Source organism: Phacochoerus africanus, chromosome 7, assembly GCF_016906955.1.
Source record: "Phacochoerus africanus isolate WHEZ1 chromosome 7, ROS_Pafr_v1, whole genome shotgun sequence".
NCBI classification, from domain to species: domain Eukaryota; kingdom Metazoa; phylum Chordata; class Mammalia; order Artiodactyla; family Suidae; genus Phacochoerus; species Phacochoerus africanus.
In genome coordinates this window covers 13,051,035-13,068,083 of record NC_062550.1, presented here as the reverse complement: position 1 = coordinate 13,068,083, position 17,049 = coordinate 13,051,035, and positions in this window count along the sequence as shown.

Genomic DNA, 17,049 nt, shown 5'->3' with positions numbered 1-17,049 from the left:
GGACCTCTGTTCTCATCAGGAGCAAATTTTGGGCATGTGTCTGATGCCCAAACTCTTGGTCTTTTAGGCAGAAAAGGGCCCTGGCTCTATCAATGTCTAGGAGAGGAGCCAAGGAGTGACCATGTCCCCAAACTTGGCACTTAGCATTTTTGTCAGGGAAGTCCTCCAAGGTCCTACTCATCCACTTACCATGTATCCAGTTCCTTCTATGTTCCATACAGTAGGCTGAGCCCTGGAGAAATGAACAAGGCTAGGAGCCTGTGCTGCAGGAACTCTCAGTCTAACACGGGAGAAGAACATGGCAGCATAATGGCAGTGTGATAAACTCTGTGATAGTTAGGTGCAAGATGCTATGGGAGCAGAAGGGCAAGGTCTGACTGAGTGAATCAGGGGCACTTTCATGGAGGTGGTGATACCTTGAGCTGGGCTTACAAACTTGAGGACCAAGCAGGTAAAATATTTAAAGTGATCATATATAGGACAGTAGGGAGAGGAGAAGCATCATGCCCTGGAGAGTACCTGTCCTCTCCAAAGGCATTTGGCTGTAACCTTTTGAAGAACCTTGTGCTGGTGAACTAAACCCATCTGCAGGATGCTGTAGCTGGCCAGTTCAACCTCTGCCTTTGAACCAGTGAGTAAAAATTCTCCGAGCAGACAGGGGAAAAAGCACTCCTGGAAGTAGTCTAGGGAGCTCTTGTTGTGGCTCAGCAGGTTAAGAATCCTACATAGTACCCATGAAGATCTGGGTTCGATCCCTGGCCTTGCTCAGTGGGTTAAAGATCTGGTGTTGATGCAAGCTGCAGCATAGCTCGCAGATGTGGCTTGTATCCTGCTTTGCTGTGGCTGTAGCATAATCCTGCAGCTGCAGCTCTGATTTGACCCCTAGCACGGGAACTTTCATATGCCACAGGGGTGGCCCTAAAAAGAAAAATTTTTAAAAAGGAAGCTTAAAAAGCTCAGAGTATATAAAATCACCCAGGCTGAGGCAGAGGGCTGACGCAGTGTGAAAGTTGTTTTGGTTCCTTATTCTACTGGTCTAGATCTTGACTCCTGCTACTCCGATGATCATCCTGCATTCTGGACCGTGTAACTATTTAGCCTTGCAACCTGATTGGAGCCTTCACGTTTTAGTGAACGTGTTCGGACCCTGACCCGCGTCGTCGTTTCACTCTTTCTCTTTGTGATACTCTGACACCAACTCTCCTCCCTTTTCGAAAGAGTGTCCTCTGAATTTTGAATCTGGCCGAGTGTATCCATTATGCGTCATAATATGGTAACAGTCAGGAGTGTGGGATGTGAATCAAATGCCTGGATTGAAATCCTCCCTCATCCCTTAGTAGTGGTCTAACTTTGAAGTTTCTGAACGTCTATATTTCATTTCTCTGAGGCTCAGTTTCTTTTTCCATGAAATGGGCATAATAAAGCATACTTTGTTTTATGTAGATAATGCCCTTGGCATAACACCTGGTGCATAGAGAGGCATAGCTCTGTGGAAATGGATGAACACCAAAACATAATCAACATTCCCATGCAGAGTCCTAATTCTGCCTCCATAACCAGAATCCAGATTTGTGCTGGATTTTGCCATTCTTTTGATGATTCCCTGTTCTCTGCTGGTTCATGATCCTAGCTCCTAGACAGCCTGGGCTTTCCAGGTCTTGCCTCCCTCCTTGCACACACCCTCACCCTACCCTGCTTTCGCTGGTCCTGATGCTGACATGAGTAGAGCCAACTGTGGATGAGATATTAACATCTATCCATCAAGAACTTTCGAATGTGTGCTCAGCACTCCATGGAAAGACCTCTGGATCATTTTGTTCGGACAAAAGAGTCCAACTTCCCCTTTGATGATTCTCTTGGTCTGGCCACCAGAGTTCTCGCCTATTTTCGTTGACAGATATTGCTCCCCAGCAGCAACAAGACACCCTGGGCTCTGTGTTGCAGTGGAATTGGTGAACTTCTGAAGTCGCTCAGCCTGCAGTCTTTTAGTTGACAACACCCCCTACGGTGCTCCATAATTGCCTGGAAATGCATGGTGTCTCCCATCTTGTTGCTTAATTAAAATTCAGTCCCGTTCAACAGAGTCACAGTTAAGAGGTGTTTTTGTCTTTCTTTCGACTGCTCTCATTTCAGGACCCCAATTGGGATGTCTCCTTGCTGAATCTGGAAATCGTCTGAAATATTTCCAGTGGGCAGAGGGTCACTGTAGTGATGCCTGGAAAGGAAAGGTGCCATGTTCTATGGAGAGCATATAAAATGCTACTTTCTGTTACTTTATTTGATCTCCATTAGGCAGGTCGTGTTATCCTCATGCATGCTGAGAAGGAACTGTGGCTCAGAGAGGAGAGGTAGCATGCCTGAGACTGCACAGCTTGTTAGGGCATGAGCAAGAACTAAAAACACAGAGATGGAGTTCCTGTGGTGGCTCAGCTGTAATGAACCTGACTAGTATCCATGGGGATGCGGGTTCAATCCCTGGCCTCGCTCAGTGGGTTTAGGATCCAGCTTTGCCGTAAACTGTGGTATAGGTTGGAGTTGAGGCTTGGGTCTGGTGTTGCTGTGGCTGTGGCTGTGGCTGTGGCTGTGACCGGCAGCTACAGCTCTGATTTGACCCCTAGCCTGGGAACTTCCATATGCCACAGGTGTGGCCCTAAAAAAGCAAAAATAAAAACTCAGAGGCAGGTATCTTTTTTTTTTTTTTTAGGGCTACATCTGTGGCATATGGAAGTTCCCAGGCTAGGGGTCAAATCAGAGCTGTAGCTGCTGGCCCACACCACAGCCACAGCAATGCCAGATCTGGGCCATGTCTGCAACCTACACTACAGCCCACAACAATGCTGGATCCTTAATCCACTGGACGAGGCCAAGGATCGAACCTGAACCTCATGTAGACTCGTCAGGTTTGTTACCTCTGAGCCATGATGGGAACTTCCAGAGGCAGCTGTCTTAATCATGTCACAGGAAGGATGCTAAAGGATTGGGAGGTAGGATAATGAAATTGCTCTTATAAGGGACGTGATCTCAAATATCTGAATCAATGATCAAGGCCTCACTAAATGCTTGTAATTACCAAGTTGGGGGGGGGATTAACAATGATGATTGGATGTTGGAAATCCAAAATCTGCCACCCTCAACCTCTAAAGTTTTGGAGAACTAGTGAAAGAATCGGTGTGTTCTTATTCATTTCACTACCCTCAACACTCAGGGTACATCAAACTGCTTGGTCCAAAAGTTCTGTGCCCCAAGCATCAATAGGTACTCAACTGATGATGGTTTAATCCAAAACCACTTTGCATATTGACTTAAAAGTCAATTTCTCTACATGCTCTTGAGAGAAGTGGCTATCTTGGAAGCACTGGAATTGACCCCATTCTCTCCTCAGTCGGACTCCATGGGAGCTGAATCCTCACTGGGAGTTAGCAGTCAAAGATTATAAAATTATTGTCTTGAATAAGTCTCTTCTCTCCCTGTAATTCCAACGCTAAGTGAGGGTTGACCCTGCCTCCCCTTCCCCACCGCCTCCCAGCGTAATTATCTCTCCAATTAAAGAGCATCTGAGGGACAACTGAACTCGAGGGTCTGCTGAATTATGACTAATCACTCTGCAGAGGAATCTCACTCAGCTTTGATCTCTTATCGCTCTGCGAACACAACCCTGTCTCTCTAAGGCCAGCAGCTCTCAGCATCGCTGTGTCTAATCAGGCGTGTCACACCTCCACTGAGGTAAATTGGGTTTATTGGAGAAGGGAAATTAAATTAAGTCTGTTTAGGAATTAATCATAACTGTCTAGGCTTAATCTATCATATTATCCCATAGTGGTGTATCAGGATCAAAATCCGCTGACCCAGTTTTGAAAAAAAAACAAAAACAACTTTCTACCTAGAAAAAAAAAGCATAGCATTTCGGATAGCAAAAACAGCAAAAGGAAAAGGAATATTTAGGAATTAAAAGACTCAGGAGCCACATGATCTCAGCTGATTCATTTTAGAAGAAAATGTAAGATGAAATTACAAAGACCACCAAAGAGTCCTAACTTAGTTTGTCCACAAATGAGGATGTGGTGGCTGGTGTATAACAGGTGCTCAGTAAGTGAAAAGATGAGTGAGTGGGTGAATTGCCGTCATCTTTATTACCATGATCCAAAGGTCCTTAGTGGGTCACCAGTGAACTCGGTTACATGGTAGGTGCTGTCCATTCACATGCCAAGTGAGTATTTATTAGGTAGCTAATATAGTAGGTACCAAAGGTCCTAATACAGGTATCTACCTAATATTAATACCTAATAAATGCTCGCTTTGCCTGTGAATGGACAGCACCTACCATGTAACCGAGTTCACTGGTGACCCACTAAGGACTTTTGGATCATGGTAAAACTGTTCTAGTGCTACGGACACACAAGAGGCCCAGTTCCTGTCATCATCTAGCATATCATCTAGAAGCGAACACACATAAACAATCATGGTAAAGTCAACCTGGAAGGTATGAGGAGTTTGGTGGAAGCATACAATGAGAGCCGTAGTGAGAACTCAGTATGGTTCAGGGGCCTTTATCACAAAACTTCATGGTACTTGGAAAACATGGACAGAGGTTAAGGGGTGGAATACAACGATGCTCAAGTACTTATTGACAGGATTATTGATTGGGATAGTCCTAGTTTGCTCTTGTTTTCTTGGTATAATTATAAGAGCACCCGCTTTGACTTCCAAAAATGCCCCAATTTGGATAATAAATTCTAAAGTCACTCTAGCTATTAAAAATTTCTGGGAGCTGCTAATGTGTCCGAGAGAGTGGCACTTGGTAGCAATCAGCTGGAGGTTTCATACGTTCGAGCAGAGAGAGCTTCTGTTGAACCAGGATGATCTGATTGAGAAATCTTGGGTTAAATAAACTCTAGGCTTTCAAAAGTGAAACACTACTTCTTCAACTCGAGTAATTGATCCTTTAAGAAATCTATATTTGATGATATACTTTACAGTGTATGGGGTATGTCCTTGTTCTTGATTTCTTAAGAGGGGGAGAGGAAGAGGGAGAGAGGAAGAAAGAGAAAGAAAGAGGACAGATTGTAGATATCATTTAGGTCAATGGTCAGTGGAGATCAGCAATCTGGCTTAGGTAAGCATTCATTGGCCACCTGCAGGTAAGGATGTCTACAAAATAAGGGTAATTAGAAAACTCCTTGTAATGCATCAACCAGCTGGAAACTAATGAGTGATGGAGACCCAGTGAAGAAGAGAGAGAGCCTAATTAGACTAAGTGGGAATTTCTTCTGGAACAGGAAAATGTCAAGGATCAGGGAGAAAATTTTTTTTTTCAGAAGCGTTTGAAACCAGATAAATCCATTTACCTTCTTAGTGCCATCATACATTTTTTTTTTTTTTTTACAAAATGAAATGCCAATGTTTACTTTGCAAAAAGGTAAAAGATACTCATGTCTAACACATACAATATACATACACAATAGTTTAGCAATATTCAAGGAGTAAAAAGAATGAAGAAATCTGGACAAAAACTTAGATCCTGTACCTTAAAATAAATTTTCAGGTAGGATGCAAGTATGAAGGAATTATCAATCTTGGTGAATCAATCTGGGCTTCTCCTGCCAGATTTTCTCTCTGCCTTCTCACTAAAATCATTATCTTCAATGAGTGCTGAAATGATTAGTCTTCCCAAGACATCAAGGGGTGGTAGAGATGGTGAAGATTGTCTGATGTTTCTCTTTGATTTTGGAGCCCAGGTAGTTTGCCTGTCCAAACATCCATCCATCCATCCATCCATCCATCCATCCATTCATCTATCCATCCACCCGTTATCCATGAGGCACTACATAGTGTGGCACATCTAGCTTCATGTTTTGGATCCACTACTTGGGAGTAATGTAACCTTGGGCAAGTTACCTTCATCTAGAAGGTTCAACTTATTCATCTATAAAATAGGTATACAAATAGTAGCTACCTCACAGAGTTATTGTGAGTGTTAACTAAGAGCTTGTTACACATAAGGTATTATAATAATAAATAATGTTTGTTTTAAAACTTATTCAATGATTACTATCTGTACTTTGAATTTTTTTCCTCCAAAGACAAATCAACAACAATTCCTGCCTTCAAGGAACTCATACTGTAGCCAGGGAGACTGATATTTATATTGATATGTAAAATTAAAATTAGTCTGTGTTGAAATGAAGATGTGAAATTAGATGTTAAGGAAAACATGAGAAGGAATAACAACCTCACATGATCAAGAAGAGGGAGGTGGGTGAGCAAGGTTTCAATGAGAAGGTGGTCAAAATGGGAAGACTAGTTAGAAAGGGGGTAGGTAGACTATTGGTATAATGCATTTTAGATTTCATGTTGACTTTCATTTAATCTTTTTTAAGATACACTGTAACTTTTCGTAAATTTGCTAAAGAAGGGGAGTGAGTCTGGTAACTTTTATTCATTCCTTTGTTGTAGTCACTAAGGATTTGCAGGGTGCCTGGCACATATTCAGAAGACCAAAAATTAGAGATGAGTAGGATGTGGTTCTTATCTTCAAGGTGCTCCAGTCTGGAGGAGCAGAGAAACAAATATTACAGTGAAATATGAAAAATGTCCTGAAATGCAGAAGGGGGCAAAACAGAGGGCGAAAGAGTTAGCCAGGCAGACAACTAGGGAGCAGCCATTCCAGATGAAGCAACATGATCAGAGGAGTAAAAGTGGGAAAGAACGCAAAATGAAGGGGAAACTCAGTTGTGTTGGTGTTCGTAGTGCATGAAGTAGAGATCAGAAGTCTCTTAGGACATTCAGGATTTTACCCAAAGGTAAAAGGAGTCATGGAAGGGTTTTAAACGGGAGCCATACGGTCAAGTGGAAATTTCGGAGAGATCCATCTGGCTGCAATATTGAGGTGAGACCAATGGGTTGAGATAAGAGATAAAGAAATAAAAGACTTTAGGAGGAGCCTCAATGAAGGGCAATGAGGGGGTATTAATGGGAGAGTCAGAAAGAAATGAAAAGATTTCCAAAATATTTAGAAGCTAAAATTGATTACTAGTTTCTAGCTCATCAGATTAAGGAGCCAGTGTTGTCACTGCAGCGGCTTGGGTCGCTGCTGTGGTGCGGGTTCTATCCCTGGCCTGGCAGCATCCACATGCTGTGGTTGTGGCCAGAAAAAAAGATAAAATAAGATAAGATAAAATAAAATAAAATAAAATGTAAAGTAAAATAAAATAAAATGTAAAATAAAATAAAACAGTTTCTAGGCTCCCAAGCCGAAAGCATCTCATCATAGAGCTTCCTCAGCTACAAGGTCATGAGGAGGGATAGATCCCCAAGGGCAGCCTTGTATGAGACCCCAAGCTAGAGAATTCTGGTCCCTTTGATCACCATTCTCAGAATGACACGAGTCCTAACTCCTTGCCAACCGTCTCTGCTTTTTCACAGTTCCTGGAGGACTGATGACTCATACTGCAAGACACAAATCATGAAACCCCAGCTTTCAGATGTTTCTGAGCACACGCTGTGGTTATTTCATTTTCAGAGCCTAAGCTTCCATATTTCTTATTGAGTGAGCAGGGTGCATGGGGCTGAAACCTGGGTGCCTGTGTTCTTTTGGAAAGTACACCTAAAGCAAAGTGTCTTAAATAATTTAGAACGGTCCTCAATTTTTTTCCAGCTGTCTCCCTTTCCTCTTCTCTCCAAGGGATGCAAGAAGCAGTTTCTAGCACTCTAAAATGTTCATATTTCTAGAAGCTCTGGGAGAAAAGAAGAAAACCCATGCACGTTCCCTCTTTAAATATTCCTTCTATCATATTTTTTCCCCTCTTGTATGCAATGATGTCAGTTAATAGTCACAATTTTTAGAGGGAAACATGGTCTAGTGAAAAGGTCTTGCATCTTTGTCGTGGTTGCATTGAATCACAGAATTAGAACTGAAATGAGAATTTAGAGACAGTCTCCTTCAGAGATGGAGAGCACCTGGCATGCATGCTGTAATTCTGTCACCCACATCCATGGCAGGCATTGCCAACCCTTCACTGTGGTTTTTTGCTATGAGCCCAGGTGTAGCCTTAAATCCTTGTCAATCCAGGATGTAGGCGACTGCCGATTGGTTGGAGCTGGCACACAAAATGAAGCTCGTTTATCATCCCCGTTCAAGTCCTAGCAGGTGCACAGGGGACAACTGAGCAGCGGAAATGACCCAACACTACCTCTCAGTAGGTTTTGCGGAATGACCTGCCTCCAGTGGAAGTCAGCCCTTCTATTCCTGACCCTGAATCTTTCTTGCCTGTGTGTCTATGTCTCTGCCTCGACCAGGATCCCTGGTGCCTTTCTCTTTCTTTGCATCTCTGAGCATTGATCTGCTTTCCGATTGTCTTTGAGCTACTGTCTATCTCTCTGGCCACAGCTGTGTCTCAGCATTTCTCAGCTTTTCCGCTGAGTAGGCTTGAGCCCTAGGAATGCGCCTGACCTCTTCCTATGTGAACTAGCACTTACAGCTCCCCGCTCCCCATCAGAGGACTTTTAGAGTGTTATTGCTCACGAGGGGAAAGGGAGAATAGAAAACACATTACCATAATGGGAGATGAAGCAGCAGTTTGAATTGGGATCGAGGGGAAGAAAGATTTTTCTGGGGCAACAGAAATGTTGAAGCCCATTTGTGCATATGCAACCCTTTAATTAGCCTCAGGAGAAAGCCCACTGTGGAGGGAGAAGGAAGAACCAAAGGAGGCAAGGATGAGATGGGAATTCGCTGCTTGTAGAGGCAGGAAGAGTTACTGCAGCCTGTTTGCCCTTTTTATTTTGGCTTGTTTGATGGCAGTAGGGGGCTGGTGGGGTGGGATATCCTCTTAGCGGTACCCTGACTCTAGGAAACTGCCTTCCTTGGAAAGATGTAACAAGTTTGGAGTTTGGGAAGTGCTCATAGCATCATCAAGCTCAACACGGAGGATCTCTGGTTTCTTTCCCCCTCAAGCTTATATCTCTCTCATGGGCTCAAAAGAGACTTTTTTCTTTCTTTTCTTTCTTTCCTTTCCTTCCTTCCTTCCTTCCTTCTTTCTTTCTTTTCTTTTCTTTTCTTTTCTTTCTTTCCTTCCTTCCTTCCTTCCTTCTTTCTTTTCTTTTCTTTCCTTCCTTCCTTCCTTCCTTCCTTCCTTCCTTCCTTCCTTCCTTCTTTCTTTCTCTCTCCTCCTCATTTTTCCTCCACCTCCTCTTCTCCTTCTTCTTCTTTAAAGATAGAAGCTCCATCTCCTTAAAATGCCTTAAAAGCCATGGATTGGCCTCAGTATTTGACCCAGTCCTTCTCTTCAGACAACGAGCTGACTTTTCAGTGTCTGAGTTTACTCAAAGGTAAATGGAGCTATCTCAACATCAGTCACCTAAACCAGTGGAGGTACCCTTTTAACTCAAAGCCCATCCTCAAGTCGAGGCAGGCGGTAAAGAAGCCATCCCATTAGATCTCCAAGATCTAACTGAGCACGTTCTTTCTTCTCTTTTCTGGAGTCTTCCTGGATCGCTGAGTGCAAGGCTTCTTTTTCAAGGCAGGAAATCAGAGGTGTGTTCAAACTTGGCTGCACATGGAATCACATGGGGAGTTTTAAAAAAACACTGATGTCTGGGTCCCTCCCCTCTGAGATTTTGATTTAGTTGGTATTGAGTGTGCCCTGAAGTATGGGTTTTATTTTTTGTTTCTTTGTTTTTCTTTTTATGGCTGTACCTGTGGCACATGGAAGTTTCCAGGCTAGGGGTCGAATAGGAGCTGCAGTTGAGGCCTACGCCACAGCCATAGCAACTTGGGATCCGAGCCGTGTCTGCAACCTACACTGCAGCTTGCAGCAATGCTGGATCCTTAACCCACTGAGTGAAGCCAGGGATTGAACCCACATGCTCACAGAAAGGACGTTGGGTCCCTAACCTGCTGAGCCATAATGTAGTATGGAACTTTTAAAAATCTCCCTGGTGATTCTTTTTTCTCTATTGTTCTTTTTTTTTTCTTTCTTTTTTTTTAGGGTATATGGAAGTATCCAGGCTAAGGGTTGAATCAGAGCTGCAGCTGCTGGCCTGTGCCAGAGCCATGGCAATGCCAGATCTGAGCTGCATCTGTGACCTACACCACAGCTTGTGGCAACACTGAATCCTTAATCCACTGAGCAAGACCAGAGTTCAAACCCTCATGCTTACAGATACTAGTTGGGTTCTTACCTTGCTGACACACAATGAGAATTCTCTCCCTGGTGATTCTTATACACATTTTCAAAACCACGGCTCTATGGTTCCCAACCCTGATAGACCCCACCAGATTCTTCCTTTGGGTTACTTTTATAATGTCTACCAAACTGGGAGCTCAAAGTGTCCCTCTACCCCTGGTATCATCTGTCAGTGCAAGTATGGGATGCAATTATTCCTGCAATTGCTAACAAGCAAGAAGCAGGTGACAAAGGTGGCTATTGGCCAGATTTCATGCATTAGGAACATTTGTGTTTACTGCAAGAGTTGCCACATTGAGGGGGGGGCAGTCTGATGGTAGGAATTATGTCTCTGTCAGAGAGCTGAGGTTGTAGCAAAAGAATAGGCAACACACCTAGTGGACAAAAAATCCACCCTTATATTTACCAGTATTTCTTTTGCATGGAGGGGTAGACAATTACCCAGATATAAAAGCTCACCTGCAGGAAAAAGAACAGAGCCTGGGTAATAGCCGACTCACTTCCAGTGGCAAATGGCAAGTTGGTATTGTGAGTGCACACCTGTCCTCACACTTGAAATACACCTCGCTGCCTGCAACAACGTTATTAACCTTCTCGGATCCTACATCTCCTCCACTGTAAGATGGGTTTCATCAAACCTATCTAACAGAAGGAGTTTGAGGATTAAAATAAATCGTGAATTTAAAATTTATTGTCCTTATTCGTCCTAGAGCTCTTAGAAGTCTGCAGGGAAATATAAAACCCCAATTTTAAAAATTAGTAAGAACATGAATGGGCAATTTGTTGAGGAAAAAATGTATGTGGCCAGTAAACAAAGGAAAAAATACAGCGTCACAAGGAATCAAATGTTTCAATGAAGATGAGAATACTGCTCTTTTATCTTGATAAGATGCCTTTGATTTACATTCTGGTAAGAGAGGTTCTCTTCTATCACGGCATTGGGAGTTTGAATGGACGTGGTCTTTCTAGAAAGCAATTTGGCAATATCAAACACCTTCAAAAAGTTTTCCTTTTGAACTAAAAATTCTACCTCTCTAATCTCTCTTAAAGAACTAAAATGGGTTTTTTATAGAGGTTGACTTCAGTGTTATTTGAAGTGAAAATCAAAATCTTCATTTTTATTTTGAAAATGAAAATCATTTAATTATCACTAAACATATGAGGAGCTAAGAAAATTATGACGTGCTTTTTAAAAAAAATTACTTTATTTTATTTTATTTGTATTTTGAACTTTTAGGGCCGCATCTGCAGCATATGGAGGTTCCCAGGCTAGGGGTCTAATCGGAGCTGTAGCCGCCGGCCTACCCCACAGCCACAGCAACGCCAGATCCTTAACCCACTGAGCGAGGCCAGGAATCGAACCCACAACCTCATGGATACTAGTTGGATTTGTTTCCACTGCACCAAAATGGGAACTCCCAAGCTGTTCAGTATTTTTTTTTTTATCAAGGATCCAAATTCTTTTAAAATCTCTCCTCTGCTGCCTGGGGTGTTGTCCTCATCTTTAGGCTGAAGGTGAACTATCCAGACCCAAGAATGTCCGGAAAAGAAAAGAGATTACTTCTCTCTCTCCTCTCTGTCTTCCCTTCTCTCCCCTTCCCTCTCTTCCGCTCCCACCCTTTGGCTGAGTGAGGAAATTTTTCTCACTAGCTCATCTGAAGAATTCCCCTCACAAATTATGTTTCTGAATTGGGTACCGCTCAGCCCTGTACCAATCCCAGGCCAGGGAAATGATACTTCTCCTAGACCAACCAGGATATATTCCTGAACCCAGGGGGATGGGATGCCTGAGGCTCACAGCTCGAAGAAGAGAAAAGGGAGAAATGGACAAATGGATGCTGGGGGTGGGGGGTGCAGGTTGTGCACCCAATTTTGTCCACTATGGGCCTGCCTCAGGCCACTGAGATGGAAGTTCCCACTGTGTTGTGGTGGGTTCAAAACCTGATTGCAGTGGCTTGGGTTGCTGTGGAGGTTCATGTTTGATCCTTGGCCCAGCACGGTGGGTATGAAGGATCTGGCATTGCTGCAGTTGTGGTGTAGATTGCAGCTGTGGCTCGGATTCAGTCTCTGGCCTGGGAACTTCTTTTTTTTTTTTTTAATAATTTTTTAAATTTTCCCACTGTACAGCAAGGGGGTCAGGTTATCCTTACATATATACATTACAATTACATTTTTCCCCCACCCTTTCTTCTGTTGCAACATGAGTATCTAGACAAAGTTCTCAATGTTATTCAGCAGGATCTCCTTGTAAATCTATTCTAAGTTGTGTCTGATAAGCCCAAGCTCCCGATCCCTCCCACTCCCTCCCCCTCCCATCAGGCAGCCACAAGTCTCTTCTCCAAGTCCATGATTTTCTTTTCTGAGGAGATGTTCATTTGTGCTGGATATTAGATCCCAGTTATAAGTGATATCATATGGTATTTGTCTTTGTCTTTCTGGCTCATTTCACTCAGGATGAGATTCTCTAGCTCCATCCATGTTGCTGCAAATGGCATTATGTCATTCTTTTTTATGGCTGAGTAGTATTCCATTGTGTATATAGACCACATCTTCTGAATCCAATCCTCTGTCGATGGACATTTGGGTTGTTTCCATGTCTTGGCTATTGGGAATAGTGCTGCAATGAACATGCGGGTGCACGTGTCTCTTTTAAGTAGAGTTTTGTCCGGATAGATGCCCAAGAGTGGGATTGTGGGGTCATATGGAAGTTCTATGTATAGATTTCTAAGGTATCTCCAAACTGTTCTCCATAGTGGCTGTACCAGTTGACATTCCCACCAACAGTGCAGGAGGGTTCCCTTTTCTCCACAGCCCCTCCAGCACTTGTTATTTGTGGATTTATTAATGATGGCCGTTCTGACTGGTGTGAGGTGGTATCTCATGGTAGTTTTGATTTGCATTTCTCTTATAATCAGCGATATTGAGCATTTTTTCATGTGTTTGTTGGCCATCTGTATATCTTCTTTGGAGAAATGTCTATTCAGGCCTTTTGCCCATTTTTCCATTGATTGATTGGTTTTTTTGCTGTTGGGTTGTATAAGTTGTTTATATATTCTAGAGATTAAGCCCTTGTCGGTTGCATCATTTGAAACTATTTTCTCCCATTCTGTAAGTTGTCTTTTTGTTTTCTTTTTGGTTTCCTTTGCTGTGCAAAAGCTTTTCAGTTTGATGAGGTCCTATGGGTTTATTTTTGCTCTAATTTCGATTGCTTTGGGAGACTGACCTGAGAAAATATTCATGATGTTGATGTCAGAGAGTGTTTTGCCTATGTTTTCTTCTAGGAGTTGGATGGTGTCTTGTCGTATATTTATTTATTTATTTGTCTTTCAGCCATTTGGAGTTTATTTTTGTGCATGGTGTGAGGGTGTGTTCTAGTTTCATTGCTTTGCATGCCGCTGTCCAGGTTTCCCAGCAATGCTTGCTGAATAGACTTTCTTTTTCCCATTTGATGTTCTTGCCTCCCTTGTCAAAGATTAATTGACCATAGGTGTCAGGGTTTATTTCTGGGTTCTCTATTCTGTTCCATTGGTCTGTCTGTCTGTTTTGATACCAGTACCACACTGTTTTGATGACTGTGGCTTTGGCCTGGGAACTTCTATATGCCACAGCTGCAGGGAAAAAAAAAAAAAATCCCCTGAGATCTGTTCCTTCCAGGTGATATGACCACCAGGAGGAAACTGGATGGAAAAACGCATGGAGGAAGTTTTTAGGTCATTAGGCTTGGCACCCAGATTTTGCCTGAAGTCTGATTCCTCATGGAATGCTTTCAGGGCTTATGGGAAAGAGGATCAAATGCAGAAAGTAAACGAGTTAGGATGTGACCTCTCATGCCAAGCCTTCTGAGATGGAGACAGAGGCTGCACTGCCTGGCTGGTTCTCGTCTCTCTGTGTGATATTCCTACTGCTTGTCATGGAACATAGCTTATTACTGTGATGAATGTTAGCTTGAAAGTGTACGAGGACTAGAAGGCGTTGTGAAAGGGTAGGATTTGTGTGTGTGTGTGTCTGGGTGACTTATATAAGCCTTAAAATTTACTTAGTGACCAGGCTGGAGATATTCATGGTCTTGTTTCCATGATGTCACAAAAAGAATGATTCCAGGATTTCCCTGATGGCTCAGTGGGTTAAGGATCTGGTGTTGTCCCTGCTGTGGCATGGGTTCGATTCCTGGCCCAGGAACTTCTGCATGTCTTGGATGCGACCAAAAAAAAAAAAGAATGATTCAAATAAAATCTGTGCTTCTGCAAACCAGGCTGCTTTCTCTCCAGGCTCCCAAAGGGCCACAGAAAACCAAGAGGGTGTCTGAAGTGCATGAAATCATTCTTGTATTCAATGAGCCTTTTAGCCAAATAATAATAATAGTTCATTGTGTTTTTTTTCCCCTGAAAGGTGTCATAACAAGATACCACAGATAGGGCATCTTTAAAAACAGAAAGGTATGGTCGCATACCTCCAAAATCGAGATGTTGGCAGGGCCACCTTCTTTGTTTCAAGAAGCTCTGTGGGAAGAGCCTTCCCTGTCCCTTCCTAGATTCTGCCATTTACCAGAGTCTTTGGTGTTCCTTATTCTCCCCATGTCTATTCTGACTGATCCATAAAGAAGAAGAATGAAAGGGCTAAGGGGGAAGGGACCAGTGCTGAGCAACGCTAGAGGGTAACACATGCATCATTTCTGTTAACGACCACATCACCCCGGCAAGTTTTATACTGTTGCTCCCATTTTACAGAGTAGAACACTGAGACTCCTTTGAGGCTACATGCCCTGCCCAAGGTCATGGACTCCTACCCTGAGATCTGATGTTAAAACCAACATCGCCAAAGCATATGCCCCATTCTATGGCCCCAAGCCTTTCAAAAAAGCAAATAGCCTGCTTGCTGTTGAAATCCTACAATCAGGAAGTGAGGGTGACTCTGACTTTCCCCTGCGGTGTTCAAAGCCAGGCTGGCTCTTGGCAAATCCGAGTTCTCCCTGTTTCTTCTTTAGAGGATTCCAGCTGCTGAGGAAGGATGCCAGGGCTGGAGCCAACAGTCCCTGAACCAGGGTCTGAGGTGCTTAGGAAAAGAGAAGCAGGTCACTCTCTTGGTTGAGTCTCCAGATCTGCTTCAAAGAGAACTGTGCTTATAGGTTACCTCAGGCAGCTCTGCTTCGACCCCTAGCCTGGGAACTTCCATATGCTACAGGTATGGCTGTAACAAATAAATAAAATAAAATAAAATAAAATAAAATAAAATAAAATAAAATAAATAAAATAAAATTCTACAATGAGGAATAACATGTTCAAGATCACTTCCTTTATGAATAATCCTAATGATTTCTAATATTCATTGAGCACTTTTTGTCTGCCAAGGACCAGGTTAATATAGTTATAATATTTGTTTCTCATGGCAATCTCATGGGTATAGATCCTGCAGTTATCCCCATTTTACAGATGAGTAAACTGAAGTGCAGAAAGGAAAGTGATTCTTCCAAGGTCGGGGAGTTGGTGAGTGGCTTAGCTGAGATATGAGCCCAATGATCTGTCACCCCCCAGGCTGTGCTCCTAAACACTATACTACTGGATTAGCTTTAAAATGAAAACGAAGCACTCTGGCAGAGAAATAGACAGCAGGTGGTGGGATGGAAAGAGACCCGAATGAGAATCAGGACACCCTTAGTTTAGTCTTAGCTCTGCCACTAAGTTGTTCCACTCTGGTCAAGTCATCTCCCCTCTCAGGGCTGGATTTATTTTCATTTGCTCAACAAAAGAGTTGACTGAATGTTCTTAAAATGAAATCCGGTTTGAACATGCTGTGATTCCATCTGAGGACACACCAGGTCCTGCAGTTCCACCTTCTGTGATTCCACCCAGGACACACCAGGGGCTGTGGCTTCACCTGACCACTGGGTCAAGCAGGGTCACGCAGGGTTATGCAGACTAGAAGTCTCCACTCCCCAAGGTTCAAAGGTGGAGCGTGGTGCCCAGGACCTGGGGTATCTGAAGGCCTTTGGGCTCCGTTTATTTGCATATGGTGTAAGGACACTTTTGTACCACAATGGCAGCATTGAGTATTTGTGATAGAGATTATATGGCTGGCAAAGCCTCAAATATTTCCTATCCTTTCCTTTCCTGGAAAAGGGTCAGACGAGCACATTTATCTTCCTCTTCTGGCAGCAGATGTATTTAAACCACCAGCTACTGGTCTCAGAGCTGTTCGCATGCAGACCACAGCTGGCAAAAGAGCAACAGACAGGTGACTTGTCCTTGAACTTCTTTAAAAATCTAGGTCCCTCATGATTTCAAGCCAATGAAGCACATAGTTCCATTACTAGGGGAGTTGTTTTTTGGGGAAAAGACTAGGATCTATCACAGGGTTTTGTTGCAAGCAACAGAAACCAACACTGGATTTTTTGGGTGAGGGATATATTAGAAGAGAATGGGGAACTCTCTGACCTAAGGAGGCTGGGACTAGGCAGGGAAGTGGGGAGGAGGTGGGGCGCTCAGGAGAACTCACGGTCTGAGCCCCAACCATGGCTCCTCACGAGGAGGTCTGGTGTATGCACAGTCCTGTGATGTTTGATGAAGCTCTTCTTTCCATCACTCACCTGAGTTCTGGACAGAGTGGCCAGTTGGGTCAGCTTGGCTCACAGGCTCATCCCTTGGCTCTTCTGTGGCCGGAGCAAGGCGATCTTGCAGGTGGAAGGGTTCTGTAGCAGGAGGTCCTTGCCTGGATGTACACTTCTCCAAGGAATGTGGGTACAGGTGTTCCCTAAAAGTTTGTCGGGTGCTCTAAGAAAGAAGAACCTAAAAATAAAAGTAAAAAAAATGAAAAATTAAAAACATCAAAAAATGAAAAAGAAATGCAGAATTCCAAAAATTAAAAAAGG